General features: G+C 41.3%; 1 pseudogene; it reads right to left on the minus strand.

Annotated features, from left to right (window-relative positions):
• Positions 1-1,590: 1,590 nt before the first annotated feature.
• On the minus strand, positions 1,591-11,058 carry LOC138341925 (uncharacterized; annotated as a pseudogene).
• Positions 11,059-14,539: the final 3,481 nt, after the last annotated feature.

Below are 14,539 nucleotides of genomic sequence, written 5' to 3' on the forward strand. Positions count from 1 at the left end.
TGAATCTCCGACATCGATGGGAGACTCCCTATAAGTACCCGTCGCTCCAAGGTGAGTGTCCGAGTCGTTACTCCTTTATCAGTCAGAAACTTGGCGTCGGAGTAAACTTGAAACTGGCCGTCGACACACCACTGGTTTGGCTGGTCAGAGGCTGGTGTGGGGACCTGAGGTGGTGCACCGGATGTAGAGTCTGAACTGTCAGCCTCATCAGACGAGGCCGACGCTGCAGCAGTGGCGGGTGCGGGAACCTCAGCAGAGCCTGAAGCCTCCTCGGACCATGATACTCCTATGGAGCCAGACGCTCCTTCCTCATTTGTGGCTGACCCAAAGGGTGTGCCGGTTAGTGTGCGCTCCTCATCAGACTGGGAGGCAGTGACTACGCCGGACGCCACCTTTTTGGGTGTGGCTCTGGGAGCACTTGCAGCACGGGAAGGGGCGGAAGTGCCTGGGGGCACATACTCAGGGTCCCGCTCATCATCAGAGCCGATGATCAAGCGTACAGATGGGGCAACAGACTTTGATCGCCCGCGTGCGTAAGTTCGGTCTTGCTTGGGTGCCATAGTAGATAGTACCTGCAAAGGATCACTATTAGTACGAGTAGTGGCAAACAAGACAAGAGAAACCATACGATATAAAACAGTGAAAATAATATGTAAATGTTGTATAAATAGTGACACACGACGGGCCTGGTGACGGCTCGTCGTGACTATGACGGACCGTCGTGAGGTCCGTCGTGGTGTACTTGGACTCTGTATAAATAGAGAACCCTGAGAGAGGGTCTTTGACTAGCATGACGGTGTGTGCAGGACGGACCGTCACAGTTACGACGGTCCGTTGTAGATATCCGTCGTAGGACACTTGGGAAAAAATAGAGACCCTTAGGAGAGGGGTCTCTGACTGCTATGACGGTCATGCAGGACGGACCGTCGTGGGTACGACGGTCCGTCACAAGTGTCCGTTGAAGGACACTTGGAAAAAAAATGAGAGACCCCTGGAAAAAGGATCTCTGTCTAGCATGACGGTTATGCAGGACGGACCATCGCGAGGACGACGATCCGTCACATGTGTCCAGTAGGACAGGGGTTCTAGGGCTTGTGCAACGGACCCTACGACGGTCCGTCATGGCTATGACGGTCCGTCATCGGGGTCTCGTTCTGAATGACAGAGACAGAACTGTAGATACCTTAAGAAACCCCGATGAACCCATATGGTCTTGTAGTGTTGTGGACCTATATGTGTCTATCCCAACTACCTAGGAAACAATTAATGCAAAATCACCTATGTCTAGGGTTGTCAACATGGCAAATTCAAACATTTTGAGCCTAGGTTTAGACATAATCATACAAAGGAAACAATATATGACTAAGAACTAAGCTAATACTAACTAATACACAAAAATACAAGATAAATTGAGTATAAATTTAGAGACACATACCTTAGAAATGGAGAAAAAGCAAATGGAAAATGACTCAGTTGGCAGGGTAGACACCTACAGCAGCAGCTCCGACTAGTAGATGATAGTTTTAAGGCTTTGGAGAATTGTGGGGGTAATGATCAGTGAAGGGGAAATGTGGAAGTTGAAAACAGAGGGGAGATGAGAGGAATAAGGAATTAATGGGGTGAAAATGAGGGGTTGGGGGGTTTAAACGGTCAGATTTTGAAAAAGGGTCCAGCCGGGTCGGGTCGGGTATAATTCATTAATCACGCGACGGTTCCCCGAAGACGGTCCATCACAGTTGTGACGACCCGTCGTAGGTTCCGTCGTGTGTGCCCTAATTTCAACGTAGCAGAAAAACGTACCTGGACGACGGATGCATACGACGGTCTGTCGCATGCGCAACGGTCCGTCGATGTATTCGTCAGTGGCTGCTGCGGAGTAGTTTTCTGCAGAATTTCCTGGTGATGTGCCTCCAAATTTAAAAACCCATTAGTAGAAAAATGCTATCCTTACTACAATAAAAACGACAAGAATTGGGTTGCCTCCCAACAAGCGCCTTATTTAATGTCGCGGCACGACTGGGGCCACTTGATTTCTCAGACTTCATCAAGATGGTATGCCTCGATCACTTCATTCGCCGATTCAGCATGCCCGAGATAGATTTTTATGCGCTGTCCATTCACCTTGAACCGCACACCCTCCTTAGTTTCCAACTCAACTGCTCCATGAGGGAATAGTTTGGTAACCGTGTAAGGACCAGTCCATTTGGACTTGAGTTTGCCTGGAAACAAGCGCAAGCTGGAATTGAATAAAAGCACCAAATCGCCGACCATAAACTCTCGTTTTTCAATTTTGTTGTCATGATACTTCTTCATCTTTTCTTTGTATAGGTCTGAGCTTTCATAGGCTTTCAAGAGAAATTCATCAAGTTCATTCAACCCATTTAACCGTTGCTCTGCAGCTTCGCTCCAATCCATTTTTAACTTCTTCATAGCCCACATGGCTTTATGCTCTAACTCAACCGGAAGATGACAAGCTTTCTCATATACAAGTTGGTATGGAGACATACCTATGGGAGTCTTATATGTTGTTCGGTAGGCCCAAAGAGCATCATCAAGCCTCCTTGGCTAATCCGTTCTACTAGCATTCACTGTTTTGGACAATATTTGTTTGATCTCCCGATTCGATACTTCAACTTGCCCACTAGTTTGAGGGTGGTAAGGAGTGGCCACATTATGGCGAACCCCGTATTTCTCCAATAACCCCTTGAACAATCTATTGCAGAAATGGGAGCCCCCATCACTAATAATGGCCCTTGGGGTGCCAAAACGGGAGAATATATTCTTTTTCAAGAATGCAGTGACACTCTTCCCTTCATTGTTTGCGAGGGCTATGGCTTCGACCCATTTAGATACATAATGAACTGCTACTAGAATGTACTTCATTCCATGAAAACTCACGAAAGGGCCCATAAAATCAATACCCCAAACATCAAATAACTCAATCACAAGAATGGGGTTTAGAGGGAGCTCTTGCTTTCTTGAAATACCACCATCTCGTTGACATTTGTCACATGCTTTAGCAAACCCATGAGCATCTTGATGAAGAGTTGGCCAATAGTAACCACATTGTAATATCTTATGAGCGGTTCGGATACCACTGTGATGTCCGCCAACAGGTGAAGAATGGCATGCCTCCAACACACTCAACATTTCACATTCTGGCACACAACGCCGAATAAGCCCGTCGGCACAACTCCTATACAAGTATGGTTCATCCCAAAAGAACTTCTTCACATCGTACATGAACTTTTACCTTTGATGAAAGGACAAGTCTAATGGAACAATGTCACAAGCCAGATAGTTCGCAAAATCTGCGAACCATGGAATCAAGTCTTGTGAAGCAGCCAATACATGTTCATCGGGGAAAGTATCATCAATGTCAGTCTTATCCCCTAACTCTCTCATAGCTTCATCCTCTAGACGAGACAAATGATCAGCAACTTGATTTTCAGTCCCTTTTCTATCCAGCACTTCAAAGTCAAATTCTTGCAGCAGTAATACCCAACGAATCAGCCTAGGTTTCGCATCCTTCTTCGCCATCAAATATCTCAATGCTGAATGGTCAGTATGCACTATAACTCTAGTACCTAGCAAATAGGAGCGAAATTTCTCAAAAACAAAGACTACTGCAAGGAGTTCTTGCTCAGTCACTGTGTAGTTCTTCTGAGCTTCATTTAGGGCTTTACTAGCATAGTAAATTGGGTGAAGGATTTTGTTTCTTCTCTGTCCCAATACTACACCAAGAGCCACCCCACTAGCATCGCACATTACCTCAAATGGACTGTTCCAATCCGGAGAAATAATGATAAGCGCAGGCACTAACTTTTGTTTTAGCTCACCGAATGCTTTAAGACAGGATTCATCAAAACAAAATTTACATTCTTTCTCCAGCAATTTGCACAATGGGTGTGCAATCTTTGAAAAGTCTTTGATGAATCTCCGGTAAAAACCTGCATGCCCAAGAAATCTTCTCACACCTTTCACAGAGATCAGCAGGGGAAGTCTCTCTATTACCTCAACTTTAGCTCGATCAACCTCTATGCCCTTTTCTGAAATGCGATGACCCAACACAATACCCTCTTTCACCATGAAATGACACTTTTCCCAGTTTGGTACCAAATTGCAGTCTTCACATCTCTTAAGAACCTCAGATAAATTGGTCAAACACCGCCCGAATGAGTCACCAACCACAGAAAAATCATCCATAAAAACTTCTATAGTATCCTCCACCATGTCAGAAAATATTGACATCATACATCTCTGAAAGGTTGCGGGTGCATTGCACAACCCAAACGGCATTCTTCTGAACGCAAAAGTCCCATATGGACAAGTGAAAGTGGTTTTCTCTTGATCTTCTGGTGCAATAGAAATCTGATTATACCCCGAATATCCATCAAGAAAACAATACCACCTTTTTCGGCAAGTCTATCCAACATCTGATCCATGAAGGGCATAGGAAAATGGTCTTTTTCAGTCCATGAGTTCAGTTTACGGTAATCCATACACACCCTCCATCCAGTAACCGGTCTCATTGGAACAAGTTCATTCTTTTCGTTGGGGACCACAGTCATTCCCCCTTTCTTAGGTACACACTGAACCGGGCATACCCAACTACTATCGGCGATTGGATAGATTACTCCGGCATCCAACCACTTGATGATTTCCTTCTTCACAACCTCTTGCATAGGAGGATTCAAGCGTCTCTGGTGCTCAATACTCGGCTTATGATCAGGCATGAGTTGGATTTTATGAGAGCAAATAGCAGGAGGGATCCCAATAATGTCCGCAATGGTCAACCCAATAGCTTTTTTGAACCTTTTGAGTACCTTCACCAAACTATGAACCTGTTGTTCATCCAGGTCTGATGCAATGATTACCGACAAAGTGTCACCATTTCCTAAGAATTCATACCTAAGATGAGGTGGGAGAGCTTTTAATTCAACTTTTGGAGCCTCCTCTATCGATGGTTTCGCGGGTGGGGACTCGCGATTTTTCATATCAAGCTCAAATTTCTTCGGTTTAAACCGAACATCATCTCGGTCAAGAGCCGCAACTAATGACTCATACTCTTCAATGCAATCGCTATCAAAGTTCATTATCACTGCCACTAATGCTTCGACACCTAGATGTTCTTCTATTTGTGCCTCAAATGTCTCACCCATGTTGTAGGATATAGCAGATGCTGATTAGAGCTCACCACTCTGCCTCATGGACCTACAAATATTAAAGGTCACTTCCTCATTGTTCAACCGAAATTTCATCTGCCCCTTTTCCATGTCTACTAAGGCTCTTCCCGTAGCTAGGAATGGCCTCCCAAGGATAATAGGCACTTCAAAATCAACCTCACAATCAAGAATAACAAAATCAACCGGAAAGATGAATGACTCCACTTTTACTAGCACATCATGAAGTATCCCTATGGGCCGTTTTACTGTTCGATCAGCCATCAGTAGCCGCATCGCAGTGGGCTTTGGGTCACCCAAACCCAACTTCTTGTAAATTGAGAGGGGCATGAGATTTATGCTTGCCCCAGATCACATAATGCTTTCGCAAAATGTAATAGCCCGATTGTACAAGGAATAGTGAACGCACCCAGATAAACTATCATCATCCTCAAAAGTAACCGATCTTTTCTTTGTGACCAAATCTTTCATAAACTTGGCGTAACCGGGCATTTGTTCTAAAGCTTCTACCAAAGGGACAGTGATAGAAAGTTGCTTCAACATTGTTATAAAACACCGATATTTGCCATCCTCGGTCTTTTTCACTAATCTTTCAGGAAATGGGGGTGGTGGCCTAGGCATAGGAGTTACCTTTTTAGGCACTTCAGCATCTTTTGCAATGTTATCCTCTAAATCAGCATCAACATTTACCACTTTATCAGTATCTTTTGTCACCTTATTCTCATTAGATGGCATAGGTGGGTCAATGGTTTACTTGCCACCGCGAGTAGTAATTGCCATACAATGTCCATCATTTTTCGGATTTTGGACAGTGTTGCTAGGAAGAGTGCCCGGTTGCCGTGTGTTCACAGTTGCAGATAATTGGGCCAATTGTAACTCAAGTTGCTTAATCGATATTGCATGTGTATCAACTTTTTGCCCAATACCCGCTAAATCATTCCTCAACTCTTTATTGTGCTCATCACTAGCATCGAACCTCCTCATCATTTTATGCAACATATCCTCAACTCGCGACATACTACCTCCACCATCCCTAGGAGTAACTTCATGATTTTGAGGAGTAACATAGGGTCCATTCCTGTCGTTTCTATTACCATAGTTACCCCTGTTGAAGTTGTTGTCGTGATTGTAGTTTCCATCTCGGACATAATGACCCTCACGATTATAGTTACCATAGTTCCGACCTTGGTTCCCTTGACCTTGGAGCCAATTCTCCTGATTAGAGCCTTGGGCACTTGGTCGGAAACCCCCCATCTGTTCATTTACTGCATAGGAATCCTCCTCATAATAACACTTATCGTTTGGAGGTGGTGGTTTAGCCAAGTAGTTGACTGCATTAATCTTTTCTGCACCCCCAGTGACATGTTTTAGTACCAACCCAAGCTCAGTTCTCATCTGAGCCATTTCTTCACGAATATCATCTGTGGCTGGGTTGTGAGTGGACTGCACTGCGAAGGTGTTTCTCCCTGTATCGAACTTCCTAGTATTCCAAGCTTTGTTGTTACGGGATATTTTCTCTAATTTCTCAGCAATCTCAGCATAAGGGCATTCTCCATAAGATCCACCTGCTATAGTGTCCAACACCGCTTTATTGTATCATCCTGTCCCCGATAGAAGTATTCCTTCAGTGACTCATCATCAATATGGTGATTTGGAACACTTCTCAAGAATGAGGTGAATCTATCCGAAGAACTACTAATGGAGTCTCCTGGTAGTGCCACAAAGTTATTCACCCTGTCTTTGTGGTTAAATTTCTTGGAGACCGGATAGTAGCATGCTAAGAAGACATCCCGTAGTTGGTTCCAAGTGAAGATGGAGTTGTATGGGAGCTCAGTAAACCACATAGCAGCCTCTCCCGTCAGTGAGAGGAAACACTCTGAGACCTATTACATCTAGATCCAAATCAGGCCTCCCCACACAACTTTTACACACTGCCCTTACCTTAGCTATATGGGCATGTGGATCCTCAGAAGGTAGCCCTGAAAACAAACCTCTGGCAGTGAGCATTTGCATCAGGCTACTAGTCACCACAAAAGTGTGGCCTGTGGGTAGAGGGGGCAAGACAAGTGGCCCATCTGAGTCTGCTATGTTATCATACCCTCTGTAGTATGATTGGGGCCATGGAACGGGATTATGTCCCTCTGTTGATGTTCACCCGGAGCGTCGGGTAACATCTGACCATGAACATCCACTAGATCTGGGATGTTCTGGTTTGGATCCTCATCATTTATTCCCAAGTTTCGATTCATATTGCGCAGTGTACGCTCTAGCTCGTGATCGTAAGGAAACAAGGGTTCTCTTCCTCTCCGTGTATTTGGCATACAAGGAGGATAGTTCTGAAAGGAAATCAAAAACAATAAAACAAAGTAAAATCAAGTAAATATCAACTAAACTATAGTAATAAGTTCAAGTTAATCTAAAAGCTAAATTCCCCGGCAGCGGCGCCAAAATTTGATACGCTCAAACTTACTTCTCAAATGAGAAGTAAAGCGGTCGCGTCAAGTAAATAACCCAACTAGTGAGGTTGGGATCGTTCCCACGAGGAAAATAGTCTAGACTTAACTTCAACTTGTTATTACTATTGTTCGGTTAATGACTTCCTTAGAAAGTAAAAATATAAAAAAGGGGGGTTTGTATTTCCTAATGAGTAAAAATAACTAACGACATTGAAAGAGACACTTAACAGTTTTGAAAGTTTAATTATAATCAATTAATCAAAGTAACTAGGGTTTACGTGTTCCCCACAGGTTCATAACTTGATAATTCTAACTATAACAATTCTTTCCTAGTATCTTGCATGCAAAGTGATAAGTTATGTATTTCGAAATCCTTGGTCCGGCATCTAGAAAATCTCACTCCGCACCTTAGTCCGGCTACGTGTGTTGCTTTCCTAACCTTTATCTTTACCTCATATTAAACATCGTATTCGATATTTGACTAAGTTATTACCTCGTACCAATCAATACTAGCCTATTAGATAGTATACACTAAATCTATGTTAATAATTCTTTTCCTATTATCTACCTCCTTGGTCCGGCAAGTAGCATTAAGGCGAGTTCTAACGTTGATCATCCGTTAAAAAGACTTCTAATCGAAAGAATTATTAATACATGCAAGATACTATTCTAGAATTGTTATTTTAGCTAGGGTTTATCTCATTATTTGCCTATGGTTCCCACAACCCTAGTTATAGAGTTTAGTTACTCATAGCCATAAACGCAATATTCAAATATATTAAATAAGAATTCATGCACTTACTTCAATGAGAAAGAATAAAGTCCGAAAATTTGCTTGATTAATCACCAAAAATCACTTGTAAGAATCTCCAAAAATCAAACGCTAATACACAAAGTCTAATAATATGATGTCTAATCTAGCAGAGTCTAACCTAAAAAATTAGGTTTTTCGAACTATTTATAAAAAAATCAAAACCTAATTAAGCAAGGATTCTAATTGCTGGAAATATGCCAAAACGCGGCTGGGTCGACGGACCACGCGACGGACCGTCGTGGTCACGACGGACCGTCATGGACTCCGTCGTCCCATATTTAGCAATTTCTTCTGCTGCTCTCTTCATTCCCCTCAACGGCAAATATGACGGACCGTTATAGGCACAACGGTCCGTCGAGGGTCTTCGTTTCAAAATACTTCAACTCTTGGAATCTAGGTACTGGGATCACTTCTTTGATCTTCACGACGAACCTGCAGGACGGACCGTCATAGCCATGACGGACCGTCACAAGCTTCGTAATCCCACACTTGGTCAGACTTCCCCATCTTCCCTCAGCAGCTGCACTACGCTGCCACCTACGGACCGTCACAGGCACGATGGACCGTCATAAGCTCCGTAGGTGGTCTCTTCTGCATTTTTCGCTCAAAATCTCCGCATTCAGCTTTGGACAGATTTCCTGCAAAACAAAGAGAAACTTATATCAAAATTAGCACAAAAAGGATTTCGAACACACTAAACTTAAGGAAAAAGTATTAATTATACCGTGAAACCACGGTATATCAATGGACCATGAAACCCCTTTTGGAGAATCTTCAAGTCGAACACCCAACCGGGACAATCTATGCACATCTTTAACTAACTCTTTCTTACCATCATCAACTTGAGATACACTACCCAGAGACATTCGACTCAACACATCCGCAACCACATTGGCTTTTCCTAGGTGTTAAAGAACACTCATGTCATAGTCTTTCAAAATCTCTAACCACTTTATTTTTTAGAGACTTAAATCCTTTAGATTGAACATGTATTGGAGACTCTTGTCAAGCAAATCCTTGAGTTGAGCTTTCAACCCTTTCAACTCGGTTGGATCCATCCGATAAAAAGTAATTATATAGGTTGAGTATCCGACATCAAATCAATGCCGAAATCTATTTCTCGTTCGGGAGGAACTCTGGGTTAGTCATTGGGAAGAGTTTCAGAAGATCCTTCACTGACGGGAACCGACTCTAAAAGAGGAGTCTCGTATTCAAGGTCCTTGACCCTCAAAACATGATAGAGATATCCCTTAGAAATCATCTTACAAGATTTTAGAAATGAAATGATTTGACCTCTAGGGATTGAGATTCCCCCCTTCCACTCTAAAATGGGTTCATTTGGAATTCGGAATTTAACAACCCTAGCTCTACATTCAATTGAAGCAAAACAAGCATGTAAACAATTCATCCCCAATATGACATAAAGGTCTAACATGTCATGTTCTACCAAATCAACCAAAGTAACTCTAAAACCATATAGGGAAACTCCTATAGACTCTTTTAGTCTTAATGCAGTCACCAACCAGGGTAGAAACTGAAAAAGGTTCAACTAAGACATCGGGGGGAATATCAAACTTCATAGCTACCAAAGAAGTTACAAACGATAAAGTAGCACCGGGATCTAGCAACGCATAAACATTAATTGAAAATACTTGAAACATACAGGTAACAACATCGGGGAAAACCCTCTTGATCACCCCTAGATTTGAGGGAATAGAAGCGGTTCTTCTTAGGAGTATCGGAACATGGACTGCTTGCTTGTTCTTGATTATTCTGCTTACCTTGATTCTTGTCCATGGAACATTCCCTTACCATATGACCATTATTTACACAACCAAAACAAGTATTTGTACCCATTAGATATTTACCCATATGCTTCTTGCCACATTTTGTACAACTAGGTTTCTCACACTGTGAACCACCACTTTTTCCCCCTTGAGGCTTAGGGTTAGGCACCCTATCCTTGTTAGACCTGGGGAAATTAGAAAGAACTTGGTTGGACAATCTCTTCTTAAACTTTGGCTTGTCTTGGATTTCAAACTTACCCTTAGAAGCACCTCCATTATAGGACTGTGCCCTCTTAGCATCCCTATTTCACCTCTTAATCCTACTCTCCTCAACTTGTTGTACACACATCATCAAATGAGAAAGGTCCATGTTTTCATGAATCATTGCAGCCTGACAGTCTTCCACAAGACCTTCGGACACACCCGTCAGAAATGGTCATTTTATCTCTAGGATTAGACACCAAAGAAGCAGCATACTTGGACAACTTGATGAATTTCCAAGAGTATTTTTGAACTCTCATATCTCCTTAACGAAATTTAATGAACTCTTCCACTTTTGCCTCTCTTTTATCTCTTGAGAATAACCTATCAAGAAACGCCTTCCTAAAGACTTCCCAACTAACGGGACCCACTTTGAAAACCCTATTGTCCTTCCATTCAGTGTACAACGTTTGAGCCACATCGTTGAGTTGGTAAGTGGCTAGCTCAACCTTCTCATTTGAACTCACCCCTATAGCATTAAATATCTTATAAACCTCATCAAGAATTTCTTGAGGATCTTCATTCACCTTAGACCCAAGAAACATTGGAGGAATCATCCTTGTGAAGTCCCTCAAAGGTGAAGCGATGGTACTAACATTTGGGTGCAACTTCTCAGTTTTCTTGAGCCGTCATAGCTTGAACATGAGTAGTTACATCTTGATCTCCCTTTATCTCTCCATCCGACATGACCGGAGGATTGACCGAAACTTGGCCACCTACAGGAACTTTCTCTTGAAGAGGAGCTTGGTTTTCTTGGCGAGGAGCTCCTACATTAGCAATCTTCTCTTCAACTCTTCTTGTGGTTTCCCTTATAGTAGCCATAGTCTATAACCAAAATAAAAAGATTAGATTAAAAGGACACATAGAGTTATGACTCTTGATGCACGATCTTTGAATACAAAGAAAAATGAGAATTTTTTAATCATCACATAGACTCTCATTTGTAAGTGTGGCGCGCTTCATAATCAGGGCTTCATAATCATGAAGAATATTCTACATAGAAGTGGTTTTGTGAGATATCATTCCTTTGCTTATTCAACCTCGTGCTCTGATACCCAGTTTGTAATGACTGGGGAGCACCCCCTAGTGGTAACTGACGTCTTCATCCTCTTAGAGGCCTTAGACAAACCCTTAGTATACATCATTGCATTACATAGGTAGAAAATTACAGAAAAAATAAAACTTTACATTTGAAGTTAAAGTCTACTTTTCATATATCACAAATAGTCTACATAGTCTCACACATAAACATCTAACATAGGAGTACAAGATTTGGGACATAGCCCTTACACTATTACAATATGTCTCATATAGAACTTACAATAAAGTCTCAAAATATAAGAAATAGAACATTATCTTAGACATAATCAAATAGTTAGAACTAGAATGATAGGTTTCGGCCTCAGACTTGAGGACTCACCAACTTGGGAATCTATCCATGCTTCTTGAAATTTGGCCTTAATAGAGAGAATATGGGTTAGTATATAACCACATGTACTATGTATGGATATATGCAAATAAAGCATTAGGAAAACATGCACAAAAGGACATTTTAGTATAAATATGATAAATACCCTTTTAAAAGCCTTTATTCACATTCCAAGCATATACAAGTCCATAACACAAAAACAATGAACTATATCAATATTCATGTTCAAGAGTACATCATTATAAAGCCACAATCCACAAATCATATTTAGAATACATTTAATCAACATAACATAATACCTTACTCACAATCCTAATCCAAGACAACTAGTGCAATGTCTATATGAATCCCCATTACCCCCCTACAAACCAAGTAATTTAGCAAACTGACCATAAGCATTGTCTTGCCCTCATATAAATTCATAAAAAGTGTAATAAAAAACATATATACCAATTTATACCAACATTATGTATAACAAGTTAAACCATTATCGTGTAAGAACAACATAAAATATATCATGTATACTTAAAGACCCCTCCTAGAACTCCCCTCAAGGTCCACTTGTTCCATGTATAGGTAAATTCTCATTCCCTTATCTACACTAAGTGATATCCCTAAAGTAGTCCTAGATAGAATTCATATTCTTACTTTCATTCGTTCATTCATTTTACTTTCGGGAAACTTTGCCATAACCGATAATAAACCATGTGATCTAAACATAGAAATCCGGTGTTATCCCCTCAAACCGAAAGGAGGGCATTCTAATTGACAAGGTAGAACATATACATCATAATAGCATATAGGTGGATCCACTATCTAGGTTTCCCATGAGGGCACATAGTTAAGGAACTAGGAGGTTTTTACTAGAAACCCTCTTTATACTAATAAGCGTTGCAATTTCCACCTCATGAGAGAACATAGTGTGAACCTCTCTTCCAATGTGAAGGAACGCCTCTCATTGTCAAGTTTACTCGGTGCTAAGCTAAATTACTTTTTTAAAGAACCAGTAAGTCTTCATTAAACATTAGTTCATAAGATAGGTCCTAGGAGCTTAACCCCCTTATATAACATGTAAATAGATCATAGGTTACGTGATGAGAAAGTTCTTTCATCAAAACCAACATTATGTGAGATCATTACTTCATAACATAATCATAATATGTATATGAGAATTACATCCTATTCCACATAGTAACAAACCTATAAAAATCTCACAATTCATATTATTCATACCATGATCATACCTCCATAACTTCATCACTCATTCTCGAATTAACTAACATTACCCAAGATTAGCCCACAGTAAAATAATAGCAATAACTATTTCATGACCTTGAAGGTCATGCCAATGGCCTTCATGAAATCTATTCATGACTAACTTCAAAATAAATTATATATATACACCCATCAACCCATTACCCTCATAATACAATAACCAATTATACACGAACACCCTGAATTTCATTATGTGTAACCATAAATTTACATTATCCAAAGGTTAGGGTTAGGGTTAAGGGAAGACAGACATCTATGGATTCTTCAAGAAATTGATCAAAACCCAAAAATACATTACAGTAGGCAGTCCATGAATATAATAACATAATTAACACAAGTCTAGCAATGGATACATTATCACTTCCAACCAATTCATTAAGAAAGATCCAAAATTTATGGAATTTGGGGGAGGAACATTAATCCATGGGGAATTCGAGTGAAACATAACAATTTACATCATTATACACACAAACCATCCTAAGAAATCACAATTCTTCATAATTGATGCACAATTTCAATTTTAGAAAAAAACCCATATGTAGAGGAAACCCTTAAATTTGGGTGATTTTGAAATCATCTTTGAATGGACTTCTTGTGGAGGGAATCCTAAGAGTGAAAGAATCCATATCTTCAGGAACACTTTATCCACTAATGTGAGTAAGAAACTTGGAGATTGGGTCTTCTTCTTGAAACTTCAATATTTCTGCAACGGAGGTTGGGGTAGAGAGAGAATGTAAAGAGAAGTGGGAGTACTTGGTTTAAATTTGGGATTAGGTTTTGAAGTGGAAATTAAGTGATAAATGAGATTAAAACAATATTTAGTCAACCCCCGAAATACCCATCACTATGTTGGACTTTTAAAATGGATGTCCAATATGAACTTTACTTTGAAAACTCGTCCAACCTTCACGCCCCACTTCACAAGCCTGAAGTGCTCAACGGCTTGTGGTGGTGCTCCTGAAGTGTGGGGCAGTAGCGTCCCCCAATGTGCAATCCTAGGAAATTCTAATTAATCTTTATGACCACCTCCCCTTGACCGTGAACATGCTCCACGGCCCGTCAAGTGGGTCGAGGTACCTTCGGTAGTATCCCCTCGAAAACTATCCATTCTCCAAGTGTCTAAGGCAAGACCAAGACCAGCCTCCCGTTCCGTAAAGTGCACCACGATTCGTGAAGTGGCTCGTGGTGCCTTGGACAGTAGCTAGTCCAAGATGCCATCATTTTCCATGGTCAAGGCATCTTCACCAGCCTCCTACTTGCCCGTAGTCGTAAGCACGAGTCATTGACATGATCGTGACAGTTGAGGCAGTAGCCTCACTTTTTGGGCAACCTTG

Source organism: Solanum lycopersicum, chromosome 2 (genome assembly GCF_036512215.1).
Source record: "Solanum lycopersicum chromosome 2, SLM_r2.1".
NCBI classification, from domain to species: Eukaryota; Viridiplantae; Streptophyta; class Magnoliopsida; order Solanales; family Solanaceae; genus Solanum; species Solanum lycopersicum.